Source organism: Lepidochelys kempii, chromosome 13, assembly GCF_965140285.1.
Source record: "Lepidochelys kempii isolate rLepKem1 chromosome 13, rLepKem1.hap1, whole genome shotgun sequence".
In the NCBI taxonomy this organism is placed as follows: domain Eukaryota; kingdom Metazoa; phylum Chordata; order Testudines; family Cheloniidae; genus Lepidochelys; species Lepidochelys kempii.
The window spans coordinates 12,489,910-12,508,191 of record NC_136392.1 but is presented as its reverse complement, the minus strand read 5'-3'; the positions used below and the strand labels follow the sequence as shown (position 1 = coordinate 12,508,191).

At 46.4% G+C, this 18,282-nt stretch overlaps 1 protein-coding gene across 2 annotated transcripts in view; it reads left to right on the top strand.

Moving 5' to 3' along the window:
* Positions 1 to 18,282, top strand: part of RBM38 (RNA binding motif protein 38) — a 115,826-nt gene that overhangs the window by 38,635 nt on the left and 58,909 nt on the right. Inside the window, exon 4 of one of the 2 annotated variants that reach the window (XR_012154665.2) lies at positions 18,043 to 18,147. The exons of the other annotated variant lie outside the window; for it this stretch is intronic. The gene's annotated coding sequence lies outside the window, so the exon portion shown is untranslated. The remainder of the gene's footprint in view (positions 1 to 18,042; positions 18,148 to 18,282) is intronic. 2 annotated transcript variants of the gene reach the window in all.

Below are 18,282 nucleotides of genomic sequence, written 5' to 3'. Positions count from 1 at the left end.
CTGATGGGCCCCTCCTCCTACACTCCACTCATGACACAACACCCAACAGAATGGAGGTGCCCAAACACGCCTCCACTTCCAGGGGCAAGACAGGACTTATGGACATATGCCTTGTACCTATATGTATGTATGTGGATGAGGAATTCTCCCTGCAGGCCATACTGACCTTTCCTTTGGCTCTGTCTTACCTCAGAGAAATCCCAGCCTTCATGGTCCTGAATTAAGATGAGGATACTCATATTGTCTGGAAACCAGGCTGAGTCAGCAAAATTGCTCCCTGCACCTGCAAACAGGGATCTGCAGTCTGAATCCTCCCGTGCAACAGGGAGAATAATTTCATTCCAATGCTAACAACAAGACAGCTGGAGCCTATTCTGAGCCCAAGGAGCCAGCTGGTTAGTTTGCATACCTGTAGAAATTTTCCTAAAGACCAGGCCAACTGAGCAAAGTTCTGAGCATCAGGAAAAAAAGATGGGATACTTTTTATTCTGCCATTTAGATCCCTGTAACAGAAAGCGTTGGAGTCAGTGGGGTCTTGACCCCTGCCACATGACATTACTTCCTGGCCTCAGCCAAAAGAAAATGAAACCATTCTCCCTTGCCAGCACTCGTGTATGTCACATCTTCATTATACCCAAAACCTGCTTGATGAAACAGCTCCAGAAAAGGACAATGGAACAGACCTGGGGCAGATTAAACTGGGCTTAGCTCTTCCACATAATGAATGAAAATCACTGGACTTTATTTCCTTCCTATAATTAGAAGTGGACATACTGAATTAACCCCCAAAGTCTGGTATGTTTTGATACCCTTCTACTGCACTCATTTGTTGTTTCTTCCTGTTGATTCGTGGACATCTAATAATGATTTTAATATTGAGAGCTGGTGAAGAGTGCTGCATTAGCACCCCTGGAACCTCAAGACCTCTGTCTAGGGACTCACTTCTGCCTTGATGCCCAAAAGACATGGAAACAAATCACACAGAATCCATCACTCCAAGTTCCTTCTGCTCTGGTCTTCCCCATGTCCATCTTCTCCATTTGTAAATTTGAGACTGTGCACATTCTGAGGCAGGAGCTATCTTCATTTTGTGCCAAATAAGCTCCAAGTATATTGTCAGTGCTTAAAAACAGTAAGTGAGAGTACCTAGTGGGTATAGCATGCAGTACAAACTTTGTCTTGTTCATCATGCAGTACAAACTCCATGGCACCTATCCCTGAGCCTTCAGAGGCTACCTCTAGACATGAGGTAGGTAGTTCAGACTCCATTCCCATTCAGTCCTTGGCCTCGCTGCTGAGACTGCCAAATAGTAAAAACCATGGTGATAGCCCTTGTGAAGCCACCAAACCGATTCTGCATGGGGCCCTGTATTGCCACCAGATTGTGACAACATTCAGTTACTACCAACCCAGGCTGGATTCTAATCGGTGAGCTGCAGGCGGAAGGCATAGTATTCCACTTCCAATCGCACTAATCCGGCCTGGCTAGCCATCAAAAGAAGAAGAAATACTGAGCATTTCACATGTGCTTTTTGGAGGGGGTAGTAGGTGTGGGGGAGTGGTGCCCTCCTTTTCCCATCTGTCTGCACAGTTTAGTTGGTTGACAGCAGGGATATTAAGTCCAGTCTCTAATATATCAGGTGCCTCAATTTTTGGGATGCCTGACCTAAGACATTGCAAAGTGACTTGATTTCCAGTGGGTGAGTGCTTGACGCAGGCTGAAAATTTGGTCTATGTATGGTATCTGAAGTTCGGCATCCAAATATTTAGGCACCCACAATCATTAGTTGCTTTAAAAAAATCTTGTCCATGCATATCCATAGACAATACATTTCTATTCCAAATAATAGAACAGAGACCAAGCCATCAGCATTAGCCTCTGTATGACTACTTGCAGCAAGGACAAGAAGCGGGAAGTATGGATCATGGTGAACAAGAATTATGTCTCTTTATTAAAGTGAGTTTAGCATTCAAAAAAGAAAGCCAGATCATCAGCATTGGACACTGGAGCTTTTTGCTTATCCACACAGCAAGTTCCCCAATACAGCCCCTCCAAAGGGCCCATCCTATAATGTGTGAAGGTCCCTCCAGAGCAGAGGTGGGCAAACTAGGCCCGCGAGCCACATCTGGCCTGCGGGACCATCCTGCCCAGCCCCTGAGCTCCTGGCCAGGGAGGCTAGCCCCCGGCCCCTCCCCCGCTGTCTTCCCTCCCCCCCAGCCTCACCTCGCCACGCCGCCAGCGGTCTGGCCCTCCGCTCCTGCCGGGCAGTGCAGCGGGGCTGGCTCCAGCCGGGCGCGTGGCTGTGAGCTCCTGCTGCTCTGAGCGGCATGGTAAGAGGGGGGGAGTGGGGGGGGTGGATAAGCAGTAGGGTGTCCCAGGGGGCAGTCAGGGGACAGGGAGCAGGGGGCGGTTGGATGGGGCAGAGGTTTTTTTTGGGGGGCGGTCAGGGGATGGGGAACAGGGGGGGTTGGATAGGCGTGGGAGTCCTTGGCGGCCTGTCAGGGGGCGGGGGTGTGGATAGAGGTTGGGGCAGTCAGGGGTCAGGGGGAGTTGGATTAGGGGGGTTAGGGGCAGGGGGTCCCGGGAGGGAGCAGTCAGGGGACAAGGAGCGGGGGGGGGGGGGGTTGGAAGGGTTGGGGGTTCTGAGAGGGGCAGTCAGGGGGCGGGAAGTGTGAGGAGGCAGATCGGGGGCAGGGGCCAGGCTGTTTGGGGAGGCACAGCCTTCCCTACCCGGCCCTCCATACAGTTTCACAACCCTGATGTGGCCTTTGGGCCAAAAACTTTGCCCACCCCTGCACCAGAGGAAGGTTAGTGACTGATAGAATAAAGCTAAGGTGGGTGCTAATGACTATCTCATGATCTAGAGCTCACAGGCTCTGGGCCCCTTATTGATCTCATCTGTCCAGCCCCTCAAATGGATTGACTCCTCATTTGACACTAGCTCTTTTGCCTTCTACTAATGGCGCATCTATACTGCACCTGGGGGCATGAATGGCAGCTGATGTAGACATACCAGTGCCAGCTTTAATCTGACTTGCTCAATAAAAATAGCAGCACAGGCTTCAGTGCAAGTTGCACAACCCCATCACCCTCCCCCGCCCAGGTCTGTACGTACTGGTGCAGCCCATGGCACAACATCCTCACTGCTATTTTCCGTGAGCTAGCTAGAGCTCAGCTAGTGTGAGGACGTCTACACCAACTGCAGATCAAACCCAGGGCTGCCATGGGAACGTCCCCGAAGACATTTTCATACTACGTGCTTAAAATGCATGCAGATGAAACGTCAGCTGTGACTGCACCCAGAGTTCTGTTCTCCACGTTAGCAAGCAGGAGACTTATAGCAGCCTGATACAGCCTGCCACCTTCCAGAAATAAAGGCAGCTTCAGGAAGCAATTCCTTTTCGCCTTCATGTCATCTCACTGCCCCTGAGCAAATAATCCCTGTCCTATTATTGGGCACCAGCTTTGATGGTGCACTGGGCACCAGGATGTAATTAAAACCAAACACTCATATTGCCTATGGTGGGTAATAATCTGAGACACAATACATTTTCAATTAGAGAGGGTCAGAGCCTCATCTCTCACCAGATTTATTGTGCAGATTTACTCCTTATTTCCCTCAGTACAACGTGAGGTCAGAATCAGATTCTTTTTTCCAATGAACTTCAGAAAGGGGGTTCTAACTGAACTGGTCTTTGTTTCAAGCAATGGCTTTTGAAACTGCTCTCTCCCCACTGACTCACAAGATGGGACTTTGCTCTGAAGTGAGCGGGGCACTCCAGATGGGGTTTGCCCTGAGCAGAATTTATGACATTTAAATATTGCCACTGATGAGTGGAAGCGGCCAGCTCATATCTATAATAAGGCTAGTCACTGAACCTGGAGCGTACAAATGAATTTCTGTGTTTGCGCTCTGGTTTTGCATAAAGCCTGGTGCTGCTCTGAAAGGTGACTTTGCAAAAATGCTCCCTGCTCACTGTGTCTCACTGTCGCATTTTGATTGTGCTCGGTTTCAAGTATGCATCCGATGAAGTGAGCTGTTGCTCACGAAAGCTTACGCTCAAATAAATTTGTTAGTCTCTGAGGTGCCACAAGTCCTCCTTTTCTTTTTGCGGATACAGACTAACACGGCTGCTACTCTGAAACCTGAAGTAAGAAGATGTTTCTCTGACAGTCAGGCTGGTTTCTTTCATCCCACATACCATCACCCATGCCCAAGGTTCAAAAAGTGCTCACGGACACCTGTGCACCCCCATTGTCTTCAAATGATGTCTCGGTGATATCTGTGCAGTCCCATTGCCTTCGCTGGGTTTACACAGGTCTGGGTGATTGGAACTTGGAATCATTTGTGTTAACGGTGCATGAGATCGCATAGAAACCTCCGTCTTACCTGTGCTGGCTCTGGAGGGCTAGCAGGCGTGAGACTCAGCAAGCACTAGCTTCAGCGGAGGTGACCCTGAAGAAGCAAATGGAACAGATCTGTTGAGTAAGGAGGTGCCATTTTTTCTACAGTCACTTTTCAGAGTGGTATTGTACTTTAAATGCTTTGTCTGCGGGTCTGGTCGACACTACAGAACTCTGTGACGAACATGGAAAAGAAACTGATCAGGATAACTTAGCACATGGAACACTGCTGCTCTCCCATCCCACCTTGTCGCCTTCATGTGGCTTTAGAAATCAGTCAATCAATCTTTGCTGGATTAGGTTTAAGCATTCATGTCAAGTTAGCACTTCAGCACCTGTGTCCAGCCGAGTCTTCTGTGCCCTGACACGTGTGAATGGGAAACGGTGGCTCATGCTGGTTGCATTCTGGTAGCTGCTGGGATTGCTAATGTGGATCTACCATAAATCCAAAAGCATTAGATTTAGTTTGACTGTAAATAATTTAAGGCCTAAGTATCCTAGCTGGTGATCGTCGTTTCTTTGTCCTTTCTCTAGAGGGTTTAAGAGCTGCCAGAATACCATGTCATGTTTTAACATAGCCCGTGATCTCAAGCAAGGACATGCTTTCCTGCGTTAGGATATAAAACCTCTAGCTCAAAGTGTATCAGTCCCATGTCCACTTCTGGCCATGTATATTTCTGCCTTTGTCTGGGAATTAGTTTGAGGTTATTCCTTTCCCAAAGGGCTCTGAGTCTAAGGGCCAGCTCTAAAGAGAATTGAAATCAGTGGAAAGACTCCCATTGACTCAGTGGGCTTTGGATGAAATACCAAAGCCACTTGTCTGCCATGTGGTATGTGCTCTCATTCATGTTCATGAATGTCTTACTGGGAGTCCAGTCTCATCCTACAAACTTCACCTTTAATCTCCACCATTAGCTGCCCTATTTATATGATGTGAAACAGAAACAGAGAGACAGAACACGGGGGAAGAGATCAATGTGTGTGTCTCTTTTGATAACTACAGGCCGTGTCAAATGAGACTTCAAGAGGATTGCGCCTCTCTGAATGTGAGGGAGCATCGCTGTGATCATTAGAATGTATTTCAAGAGCTGCCCATAGAGCTTCTGACCCATGCCAGTCTCCTGTCAGTCATTTTTAGCGCTATACATCCTGAAAAACACATTTAAGTAAAGATACAAATAGCCGTGAGTTGGCTTAGCTCCCCCTGGATATACACAAATAATTTCTCAGGAACCACCCGAGCCTGGACAGACTGTGTGAGCTCCTCAGGGCAGGAGAGCTATTTGAGAAGCATCAGCTATGCTTATGTTGCTATATAAACAGCAACTGTAATTGAACCCAGAGAGGGGAAAGCCTGAGAATAGCTAGAAAGGTGCGGCCAGTCCTCAGTATCCTCAAGTGATGGCAGATCTTCAGAAGAATTCAGCATTTTGGGTTAGCAGCTTTGAAAAGCTGGGAATAAGTCACAATGAGTCCTGTTGCAAATCTGATCCTTGCGTGGGTCTCTCAACTAGATGATGGCTGTTATGAAAATTCTGGCTTTTAAGCTTCTACATTACAATATGTAGACAAACCTGTTTCTAAGCCTCCACCTGTAACAGAGGAAGCTACTCCCAGCACCTTGGTATATTACTAACACAATGCACTCCATATTTTTGAAACTGATGTACTGGGACTTGCTTATTACACCAGCCTTACAGCTTGGTACCTGTACCATGGGAGACATTAATAACAAGGGGGAATTATAGGGGTGAATGGTAACATCACCCAGGATTCAGTAGCATCACACCAGGCACATTGTTATAACAGTAAGCTCTTTCAGCCCATTGCAGCCAGTCAGTTATTAGAGCCATCTCTTGAATTTATTTTAATTAACATGAAAAATATTTTCACATTGTTTCAATTATCTCACATTAGCTGCAACAAGACTTTTCATTCTTATCTGCCTTAACTATTATTAGGCAGGATCTTTTCTAAGACTCTTCCTAAAGCATACACAAACAACACTGCTGAGAGATTATGCAAGAGGCCAGGGAATGTGTCTAGTGGTTAAAGCACGCAACTGGGAATTAGCAGTCCTGAGGTGCTAGACCTCACTCTGCCACTGACTTGTTGAGTGATCTTGGGCTGGTCAGTTAATCCCTCAGCTTCTTCATGTGTCATAGTGAGATAATCAAATAAAAACAGCAATATAATAATACTTCTCTGCCTCTTTAGTTAACAAAAAGTGTGTGATCCTTGAACACAATGAGCTACGTATTATGTGCGGCACTGTGGCCTAGTTGAGAGTGCACTGGACTGAAACTCAGTCCACCCGCGTTCTATACCTCTCTCCTTGTGGTTTTCCTATGTGTGCCTCAATTCCACCCCCCCCCCCGTAAAATGGGGATAACGAGATTGACTGCTGTTGAGATCTGCCAATGAAAAGCACCATATAAGAACTAGCTTGTGTTATTATTATACCAACCCCCATTTAACACTCCTAAGGAGACATTGTGCAATTCCATAGAAGGCTCAGGCAGCCGGACTTTCTGTGGGTCTCCTGCCAGGGGGTTGTGGAAATGAAATCCATGTAACAATTCACAGGTAGCCCCTGGGATTGCAGTCCAGTCCCTCATTGCCCCTCCTTATTTCCTACTCGTTTTCCCTGCAAGCAGTAGCATTTCCCATGTCACGGCAGAGGCAGCAGCAGCTCCTCCGCTAGCCCAGTGCTCTCCCCGGCGCTCTCCACATGCATTCCTGTTCAGAGCTGGCATGAACTGCTACCCCCCGGCACTCAGGAAGTTAGTAGGCCCTTCTGGGTGGCTGCTGCTCATGCCCTCATCATGGTGAGAAATACCGCAGCGCTCAGTGTCATGGGGCAGGGCTTCTGCCCAGCTTCCATGCATACTCTGCCTCTCCCACCCCAGACACCTTTAAATAGGCTTTCTGTCCAAACATCAGCAAAACAAACACAGCTCACCCTCAGTCAGCCAGTTCTGCTCTCCACTGGCTCTGTTATGCTTCTGGAAGAGCAGGTCTAGGGTACCTGGCCCCTCGCTTCAGGGCCCCCGACAGGTGTTAGCTCCACTCCTCCGTGGCTCTGCTCCCCAGGCACAGTCTGTACTGATAACTCTGCCTTCCCTCTGACAGCCCTCACTAACCCCAGGTCTAGCCTGGCCCCCTTGAATTGGGCCAACCTGCTCTGACACAGGAGTGCTGGGCCATGTCTACTCACAGCTACCCCATGATACTGCCCCTTGCGTGGGTGCCGCACCCAGGGGTCAATTTCACTACTAAGGAACTCCCAGGGTGAACAGACAGCAAATGTGAAAAATGGGGACAGGGGAGGGGGGTAATAGTAGCCTATATAAGAAAAATCCCAAAATCAGGACTGTCCCTATAAAATTGGGACATCTGGTGACCTTAGGAACTCCTCTAAGGTAAGTTCTGTCTAATCACTTTGTTGCATATTTTCAGGGAAAAAATCTGCAGCCCATAGACACATCCTCCCCATGAAACATGGGCTGGAAACCCCCCTTCCCACTGCCTAAACTCCTAGGGTGGTGTACGCGCTTCAGGATTCACATGGAGATGGAGCCCACTGACACTGAAATTCATCTAAACTCTGAGTGAAAAGCTGTATCTGTTATAAAGATACCTGAGATACAGATCCTGTAGGATGTGACAAGGGTCTCCCTCTCTGCAGCCATGACATGAGAACAGCTCTTTCACCAAACAAACGAGAGTCAGTTACTCCACTGGATGGATGGGAGGGAAGGGACTCTCAGGCCTAGATCCTCGAAGATATTTTAAGCAATGGGAACGAGGAGCCTAAAACACTGTTGAGAATCTGCGCCTCGGTCTCTCTGAACACTCAGGAATCGTTTCTGGCAAATGCTGCAGCTTTATTTCCAGCTGTGCCAGGACAGTGAAAAGTCCCTAATTTTGGTGCTGTAAAGTTCCTGAAAGTTCCATTATTCTAGGTCTTGGCTTTGGGACTAGTGATTTAGAAACAGCTTCAAAAGACATTGCCGGTACCTCATACCAGCCAGCGCACGCTAGGCCAATCTTTTGGTGACAAGTCAGTTCTAGCCATCCAGCCAGCACTGACACTATTGTTCTTTACTTCTGAAGGGAGTTTTAGGCTCTATCTATTCCTGTCTCACAGGCACATTTAAGAAGTGTGTTTAAATGTTTCCCACAGAGCCATGCTGTGGGATGGTTTGGCCAGCTGGTGCTCTAGCCTACACTAGAACATGCTTTTAAAAACGGGCTTAGCTAAAGCTGTTGCACTTCTTTGAATTCTGAAAGGGTGACAAAAAACTAAAAAAAGAGAAATCTTTTAAGTTGTGATCTAAAAAACCCGAAACCCCCTCCCCCATCCAAGAATAAACAAGGTTGATGAAATTTTTGCAAATGTCAACCAGCTCTAATCTTGACAAGGTTTGGCCCCATCCACGCAGGCTGCTACCAGCAATCAGGCCTGGCATACAGCACAAAATGTTACCCTGTCTTCATATGGTGAGCTCGTTGGGGCAGGGGGTCTTTTTGTTCTGTGTTTGTACAGCACCTAGCACAAGTGGGGTCCTGGTTCATGATTGGGGCTGCTCAGCACTAATGTAATAATAAATAATAAAATAACAACAATAATAATAATTAATAATAATGTTGAGCCCAGGTTTGTGGTCAGCATTGGCCGGCAGAAACTAAATTCAGCATCATGCCAGCTAACACAAGCTTTCAGACATGGTACAATTTTACAGTGTAAACCAGGCCACTTTGTTATAAATTAGTTGAGCAGAAACCACATGCAGTTCAAATCTGGCTCTTAATCAAGGCTGGGAGGTTGGCATGGACAGGGACCTTTTCTGAGTTTTCCACTGACTTGTTTACACCATTGAACAGCATCTGTAGTAAAATAAGCAGAGCTCCTAAAGTTCCTCCCCACAGCACAAAGCTGTGGAATTCTGCTGGGCAGTGGCTGTCCCCAAGAGGTTCAACAGGCTGCCTACGTAGGTCTGCACATGCAGTGCAAGAGCCGAGAGGCATGACTGGACTGTGAGAAAACCAGGCACAGGAATTTCCAGAAACGGCTACATGTATAACACTCGTCATATGGAAAAAGTGAGGCTTTCCCCTTTTAGCCTGCAACTCTGTACAAAGGGAATTCAGTGAGATGCTGGTTCATGACAGCATAAATTTAACTTGGGAATGCAGCCAAAGACATTAATAAAGACCATTTCTACTACATCCACATTTGGCTGCGTGGCTGTAAAATCAAGATGCTTATCTGACAAAGGGGAAACAGTTTCTACAAAAGAGGCTTAAAAGGGTGGGCAGGAAAAATCTCATTTTTGCCTTAACTTTACCTACCCGGTGGCCATATGTGTATAAAGCTGGAAAGGTTTTTTTGCACTTCACCACCAAGACAGGAGAGACTGATTCCCCCCCCCTCATTTCCAGATAGTGATCTAAGCAATAGTAATGAATAGTTCTTTGCATTTCTAAGCACCTTGCATCCAAGGGTCTCAAACATTAATTAATTAAGCCTCACACCACCCCAGCAACCAAATCCTGATCTCTGTTCTGCTAGTGTATTTGAGATAAGAATCTGTCCCAAGGATTTTTGCCACAACTCACAGCAGGAGCTATGTACCTCTGCTTCCTCCATTTGCAACTGGAAATAATAATTCTTACCAACCACCCAGAGAGTTGTGAAGCTGAATTCATTAATGAGCCTTCAGAAAGTGTTAATGCAGGGAAACAGAGTCTTACTGTCCTGGTCCTCCATTGCAGATATCTTTTTTAAAGATTATTTCCCCCAATTTTATTATTACTCCACAAGCTCTGCTGGGAGAACAGGCCAAAAGGACAGCTGCTTATCCCCACTCTGAAATGCCCTGGAGTGCATAGGGCAGGAAATCTCATGGGAATATGCTCTCTCATGAGAATTGCAGACTTTCAGGCTTTCAGTCAGGCCAGAAGTAGGCTGAGGACTGACAGCCTCACTCCCGTAGGCCAAGGAAGGGCAGAGGTAGGCAGAATGCTGGGGAGAACATGCATGGGAGCAGCCATTGCTGTAGCCTGTAACCATAGCTACACCTTGAACTACCCTGAGAGCCGGCTCTGGGCTGAGAGTGCCAGGTGGAGGAGCAGGGTATGTCTCCACTGCCGAGTTAACTCAGATGATCAGCACCCAGGTGGGAGCCTAGCCTGGACATGAGCAGCCACACTGCAAAGCCCTACCCGTGTGCTCCCTGGTGCTGCACTTCTCCACGTGTGATGCTAGGACGTCTGGGGACACATCCTGTGGTCCTTTGGGCTGCAGTAGCCTGAGCTGCTCGACGAGTATTTTCCTGTGAATGGTGGGATAATTTATCTCTCCTTCTGGGCATGCAGAGGGAATTGAGGGAAGACACTGGAGGACTATCAGCTCTTGAGTAACTGAGCCTGCATCTGCATTGCAAAGTGAATGGGTGGGTTACCAACACCTGGGCTTTAACCCACACCCACAGCCATGCCAGGTAGCCTGGGCTGAAAGCACCCCTGAACTTGGGTGATTTGTGCATAGATGGGAGGGGGACAGGGACAACAACCAGGTAAGAGCCTGGGCTAACCCTGCAATGAAGACGTACTCTAAGGGGTGGCTATGTGTCCTGCCCCTTCCCCACATCTTGCTCACCCATGCAAGAGCGGCCAGAGTCTAGCTGTAATGGATTTAGCATCACAGTCCTCCAAGGGGGATGTTGTTATTCCTATTTTGCAGATGTGGAAAGTGAAGATGTGGAAGTAAAGATGTGGAAGATGCAGAAAGGCATTACTGCTGACCCCTAACTTGCCCGAGTCAGCAGCAGAGCTGAGAACAGAGCCCTGGAGTTCTCTGACTGAATCATAAGACCATCCTTTCCTACTTCCTCCAAACCAGTTCGTCCAGTCCTAAACTTCACAGCCAACGCCGAGGCAGCAAAGTGCAAAGTACAAATAAAATTAGCCCAGCCCAGTTGGAAGCTGAGTGATGATGAGAAAACCAGAAAATACCATGTAATATTTAAACCAAACAGGTCACTCAAAGCCTATGCAGGACCGGCTCTAGGCACCAGCAAAGCAAGCACGTGCTTAGGGTGGCACAATGCCAGGGGCGGCGTACCGGCCACCCTTTTTTTTTTGCTTGGGCAGTTGCGCTCTCAGAGCTTGGGGCGGCAAAAAACCTAGAGCCAGCCCTGAGCCTATGGACCCTTGCTGAGCTCGAGGGGGATTCTAGGCTCAGCCATCTTTCCCTCCTATGCCCCACCAAGCTGCAGAAATGAAGGGTTTTCACTTGAAACCAGAGCTCTTTGAGATAACCTCTACCATCAGCGTCCCAAGAGTGTGAATGTGCAGAGGTCATCTCGAAGGAGAACAGGACTTTCTGATGGGCTATTGCACAGACATAAACTGAGCTGCATACATGTGCCATGAGGAACAGAAGAGTGGGTTAGGATTGAATCCAGAGCACTCAGGCTGTGTCTACGTTGGCCTTTGTTTTCCACCATTGCAGCAATTTGTGGGTTCAGTGGTGGGAACACTGGACCATACAGGGCCGTTTCTGCTGTTTTAACCACCATGCCCTGAAATACTGCTCAAGTCTAGACATCTCAGTGGATGAAAAGGCTAGCGTGGATACAGCTTGAGGAACGGGTTGCTTGGTAAACGTGCTATGGCATTTGTCATATAATCCATCACTAATGGAATGGTGAGTTCTTACCACTGACCTGCAGCCTCCGATTATGCCTTTGCCTCATTTATTTGATTCCTGTTGTAATCAGCTGAAGCTCTGCTCTGGAGTCCAATGGGAGCGGGATCAGGCCCACATCTTGTAAGCTGCTCCAAAAGGGAAAGACGCCAGTTTTAGATGCCATGCACCATCATCACACTGTATGAACAGCAATAACAACATGCAACCATGGCACCCATAAACCACTTATCTGTATGTTCAAACCAGGAGTTTGCTGGCACAGAACTTGGGAACTTCTGTACAAAAGAACTGAACTCGGGCACTCAAATTTCTGTCCTGCATGTTTGCAAATGGGCACTTGGTGGGTGCAACTTGTAAATGTGGATCGTTGGCAACTGTTAGGCTGCAAGGCTGGAACATTTAGTCCAGTGCTTTTTATTTGTCCAAACTAACCTCTCCCCATCGCCCTGAGAGCCTCATTTCAAACAAGAAGCAAACTTGGAAACATTTCAGGTGGGTACGCAGTGCATGTGCAGTCCGGAAGTGACTGTCTTCCTGTTAGCACTGGAATATCCCTTTAAAGTGTGTGATCTGCTCCAGCATAATCCTGGAGATAAAGCTATCGGATGACTAGTTTATGCTGTCATTATGAAAAAGAAACCCAGACCGCTTGCAATACATTGTTTTAATTGTTCTATTTTTCAACTGCTTGTGTACCCCTGGCTGTACAGACTCTTGCCAGGAAAGCAGAGGGATTGTCATTTTCAGATGGTTCACACAGCTAGGGCTTTCTTTTATTATTATTATTATTTTGTTTGTTCAAGGATCCAAGATGATAGGGGAGGGGAAAGAACTTTTGTCCTTTGCTTAAAATAATTCAAAGAGCTTCCCACTGCATATGCCAGGCTCAAGTGGATATTTGCATAACAAATGAGCCTCCCTCACTTTTTAGCAGGGTACAGCAAGCATACTTAACTGACTCTTGCAACTCCTGCTAGGCTGAGGATACAGCTCTGTATCCAGTCCCAACACCTCACTTACAGACTTCTCTCCCATCCTGGCTGCCAGCATGTTGTTAACTAGAGCTGATTGGAAAAGTTTTTTGCAGGGTTTGAAGTTTCACAGCATTTGACTTTTGGGGGAAGTGGGGGGGCGGGGGGTGTTAATTTCTTTTCATAATGTATTCTAAATTTTTATTAAAAAATATATTAAAATGTTCATTTATGAAAAAATCCAGTTTGGGATGAACTAAAAATTGTAACAACTGTTTCATTTCTGATAAAAATTGTTGCGAATATTTTGTGAAGGAAAAACTGGTGAATTCTTTATTATTTAAACCCCTCATGTTGATGCAAAAGGTTATTTAAAAAATATAGACTAGTTCTATTGTTAACTGATGGTAGCAGAAGAGGGTGAAAGCTTTTGTTTTGTTCTGTGGGTATGTCTACACTGTAGCTAGAAGATGTAATTCCAGCTCAGGTAGACATACCTGTGCTAGCTCTGATTAGGAAAGGGATAGATAAGACAGAAAATATCCTAATATCTTAATGCATCTATAAATCCAAGGCTATTTTTACTGTGGTTCCTAGCACAGTGGCATCCTGGTCTACAACTGGTGCTCCTAGGTGAAACCACAATACAAATAATAAAGCTAATCAAGCCCCTAGAAGTTTTACAGAGAGGACTGTTGCTTTTCCTCAAGCCAGCTAAACACCTTTATTACTTTGAGTGTATATACATTTTTTCCCAGTAGAAAGGAAAAAACATTTTGCTTCTGTTACTTAAAACAAAACTAAAATGTGTAGATTTCACATCCAGTCATCTGGAATTTCTAAATAGCATCTGCTTAAATAGCAAGTCCCAGATTTTTCAGCACAGTGCACTTTTGCCCTCACTGCAGGGAGTACCACATTGGCTCAGCTACTCTGGTCAGCCATTGGAGGGTGGAGCCAAATTTCTGCACATTCCCTGTCCCTCTTTTTCCTGTAGGCTGTGCAGAGGTATGAAAGCATTTCTTATACAGCTGGTCAGAGAAATTTTGATGGAACCATATTGCTTGGGAATACACAGTGCTGTTGAAGTCAAAATGCTTTGTGAAATCAGGTCAATTTTACCAGGATTTCTTTACTGAAGAAAAACAGAAAAAAAAAAAATCTGACAATGTTGAAATGTCCTGTGCTGATATTTTTGGAAGGAAATATTTTGATATTTCACTTGGAAATGATTTTTTGTCTTTATTTTGTATAATATCTTATTAATATATTACATTAGAAAAGTCTAAACTGACCTGAAGCCATTTTTTAGAAACAAATATCCTTTGGAGAGAATTTCAAAAATTTCGGTTTTCATTCATAAAGCCAAATTTCAAAATCTTTCCTGAAAAAAAAAAACTTCCACGCTCCACACAGTTCTAGTTTCTTATTCCATCTTAATTCCTTGTGTGGGCACATAACGTGAGTCAGAAGCTAGCCTGTAGAATAGGAAGATGTCCCGTGTCCCAAACAATTTGCAGTCTAAATATATGCTTTGAATAAGGGTTAAAATGTACAGAACTTGATTTTTTTACAGCATTTTTAAAACACAAAGCACCCTATAAAATTAAGGGTTAAATTCCAGTAATGCTGACATCATGAAGACAAATCAAGCAAGAGCTAAGCAGTCATATGCAGCCTTGGGTATTTTAAAGTGTTCCGTTGGGAATGTGGGCCAAGACATTCAAGATATCAGCTGCTCTTTTTGAGCTGTGCTCTAGGATTTGCCTGGAAAGGCAGAACAGAATTGTGTAACACATCACCTCAGATTTCTTCCTACTTTACAACTGCACAGCCGTGTCAGCACTGTAAGAGCCAGGTCCAAGACCAGAAGTAGAATTGAACCTCTGAATTTTTGAGCTGTGGGGCAATGCTGAGTTTCTCACACAACCTAGAAACCCGCTATTTTCAACCATGGCACTGGTTTAAATACTGGAATAGAGCTGGCTGGACCATTTTTGATGCTGTTTCATGGAGAGGTACTGCTTTTTATGACATTTTCGTCTGCATTTTTTTGAGCAAAACTTTCACTCTCTGGAGCCTGGTGGCTAGGGCGCTAGCCTGGGATGTGGGAGACCCACATTCAAGTCCCTGCTCCACCTGATTTGGAGCCAAACTTTTCATCCCAAATCACACAGCAAGGACTTGAACCTAGGTCTCCTAGGCTCCAGCACACACACTTCCTGAATCAAAAAGCTCAGGTTTCGACCCAAAAACAGACATTCTGACACAATTCTGTATGCATAAAAATGTTCCAAAGGTTCGTTTTTGTTCTGGAGTGGAAGGAAAACAACTCTCAAAACCTTGAAAGTTGCTGCAAAACAGAACTGTCATCCTTCAGCCAGCTCTGCACTGGCATCTGCAGAACTTTGGAGGCCACCTTGGAGCTGCTCTGAGCACACCAGAGCTCTTCCTGGGGCAAGCTCTGCAGGCAATGCAGAGGCAGGAACAGACATGCTATCCTCCAGTGCAGAGTCAACCCACAGAATTGTGGCTCTGCAGCTTACCGGGGTTCTTAAACTTCATCGCACCGCGACCCCCTTCTGACAACAACAATTACTACACGACCCCAGGAGGGGGGACCGAAACCTGAGCCTGCCCAAGCCCCGCCTCACCACGCAGTGGGGTGTGGGTGGCAAAGCCCAAGGGCTTCAGCCCCAGGTGGGGGGGCCTGTAACCTGAGCCCCACCACCCAGGGCTGAAGCCCTTGGGTCTGGGTAGTGGGGTTTGGGCTTCAGCCCTGAGCCCCAGCTAGTCTAACGCCAGTCCTGGTGACGCCATTAAAACAAGGTTGCGACCCACTCTGGTGTCCCGACCCACAGTTTGAGAACCGCATCTGATAGCTACATCTATAAATAACAAACATAAATGTTAACGAACTGCAGGAAGGTCTCTCCGGTAAGCGCTCCATTGTTTTCCGTTTGTAAGTCATGCATCGTTTCCCCTTGTCACTTCTTCATTTTTGTGGTTTATTGAAATACTCTCTTTTAAACAGCCCCGCAGGTTCCAGTACTGGAGCCAATGTTCTTTTCAGTCATCTATATTTTCTATAGCATGTACCTCCCCTCTTACACCTTCCCAAGATTTGAAGCAGAGGTTAGTTTTATTCACCAGGGGATGTGCAATGGGAAGGAGACTGCAAAATTTGTTAACTCTTCTGGATTTTGCTCCTGTTTCAAAGAACAAGATCAAGAAGGAAATGGAAATAAATAGCCATTACCCGGGGCGCTTTAGCACAACAAATTAGGTGGGGGGGGGTGTAAAATTTTCAAAAGCACCTGCGTGATTTAGGAGCCTAAGTTCCATTTTCAAAAGTAAGTTAGGAATCTAAATCCCATTGACTTTCAATGAGAGTGAGGCACCTAAGTCAGGCAGGCACTTTTGAAAATGTCGCCCTAGGTGTACACTAGTTTCATTCCTCTTTCCCACCATTGTACTGCTGGTTCAGTGTCATTCAGGGGTGTTAGTGTAACCAATACACCGCAGCCATGGGTGCTTTTAGTTTGACTGAGAGTTCCAAAGTAGCCTAGGGCTGTTAGGTGCCCAATTCCCACTGAAAATCCCAGCATTAGTCACCGTGGCTTCTAATCGATGGCTTCTAATCATCTTCAGAGATAGACCCCTTGTAGCTAGGGATTAACACAAACAGTGTAGATAGGTTAGCTTCATATGGTACCAGCATTCCAGCCATCGCTCCACAGCTGCCATTCTATTAGCTCCAAGTGTTGACAGCTGGGTTCTAGGACTCGCTACGGAGAATTTTCTGTTTTTGTTTTTTCCCCAAAAACCACCTTATAACCGTGGTATAAAGCCTAAGGAGGGGTAGAGACTGCCTCACCGTCTGGCTTACATAGTACTCAGAGTAAACAATCCCTATAGACAGGGCAACAGCAAGACAGCCCTGATAGCAGCAACCATGTTTAAAATCCGTCGGAGAGAGCACAGTTTTGATCCCTGGGTGGGCAAATACAAGAGCCCCCACTGTGGTATATCTGTGACTTCTTTACAGAGGCTTCACGGTCTATATCATTTGGACCTAGAAGCCCCAATCCTCAGCTGCTCCAGAGCTCAGGAGAACATAATAGCCTTGGAGGGAGGGGTCATTATGTTGGCTGGGGATTGCCGTCTCCTACTCTGTCAGACTTCCTTTGCCAGAGTGGGGGTCACAGAGCTGGCTGTATGCCAGCCAGCCATTTCCCACACACTAGGGGAATACTCAGCTGCATGTTTAGAGCCTGGGCAAGGATCTTTTGCAGAAAGTGGTGCAAAGTGGCCCTAGCATGGGCCAGGATCCATGCCCAGGAGCCTGATTCTCCTCTAGTGCTGGTTTTACACCAATGTAATCCCACTGATGATAGTGAAATTACTCCTGGATTACAGTGGTGTGAGATCAGACTCCACCGCAGAAACTCTCCTCGCTCAATATCTGCTCTCATTTTACCTTGCTCGCTCTCACATTTTTGTGCCTGGCCCCAGCCTTTGGAAAATCAGGACCTTTGTACATAGCATTGACACTAGACATGGTCCAAAATGCCAGATCCAAACACAGCCCAGCTCTGGGGATGTTTAGATCCAGATCCAGACCCGGCCCATCTCTAATCAAACAGGATTCTGCCATTAACACCTGATTTCTATCCAGTCCACAATCTGAAAAGGCAAACTGGCTTTGCTGCTGCTATCTGCATCTAGCAGCTCAGCTCTTTTTAGGATGCCCCCTTGCCTGATGGGATTGGTTTAAGAAGGGTCTGAAGTAAGTCCAATGTTTTAATAATAGATACCACTTCCTTTAACTGAAAAAAACTTGTTTCCCCCTATATTTAGAAGCTTGTTTCACTGCTCTGCCCTGGGGAGCTTCTGTTGTCATAATGGCCTCAGTGTTGTGCTTTTGTCTTATTTTTGACTTGTTGCAGCAACTGTCTGAATCAGATGGAGCCCAAAGCAGCTGCAGACTTACGCTAAGGATGTCCCCCTGCTGTTTCCTAAAGCTTGGAGGGTTGAAACAGAACTGCACCCAGGCAAGTCACAGGGGTTTTTCTTGGTGTTTTTTGTTTTTGTTTTGTTTTGTTTTTGGTAATGGCAGCATCTGAGGTCACCCTACGACCACAGCCTGGGGAAGTTTACTTGCTCTCATTACATGGGCTCGTTTGTCC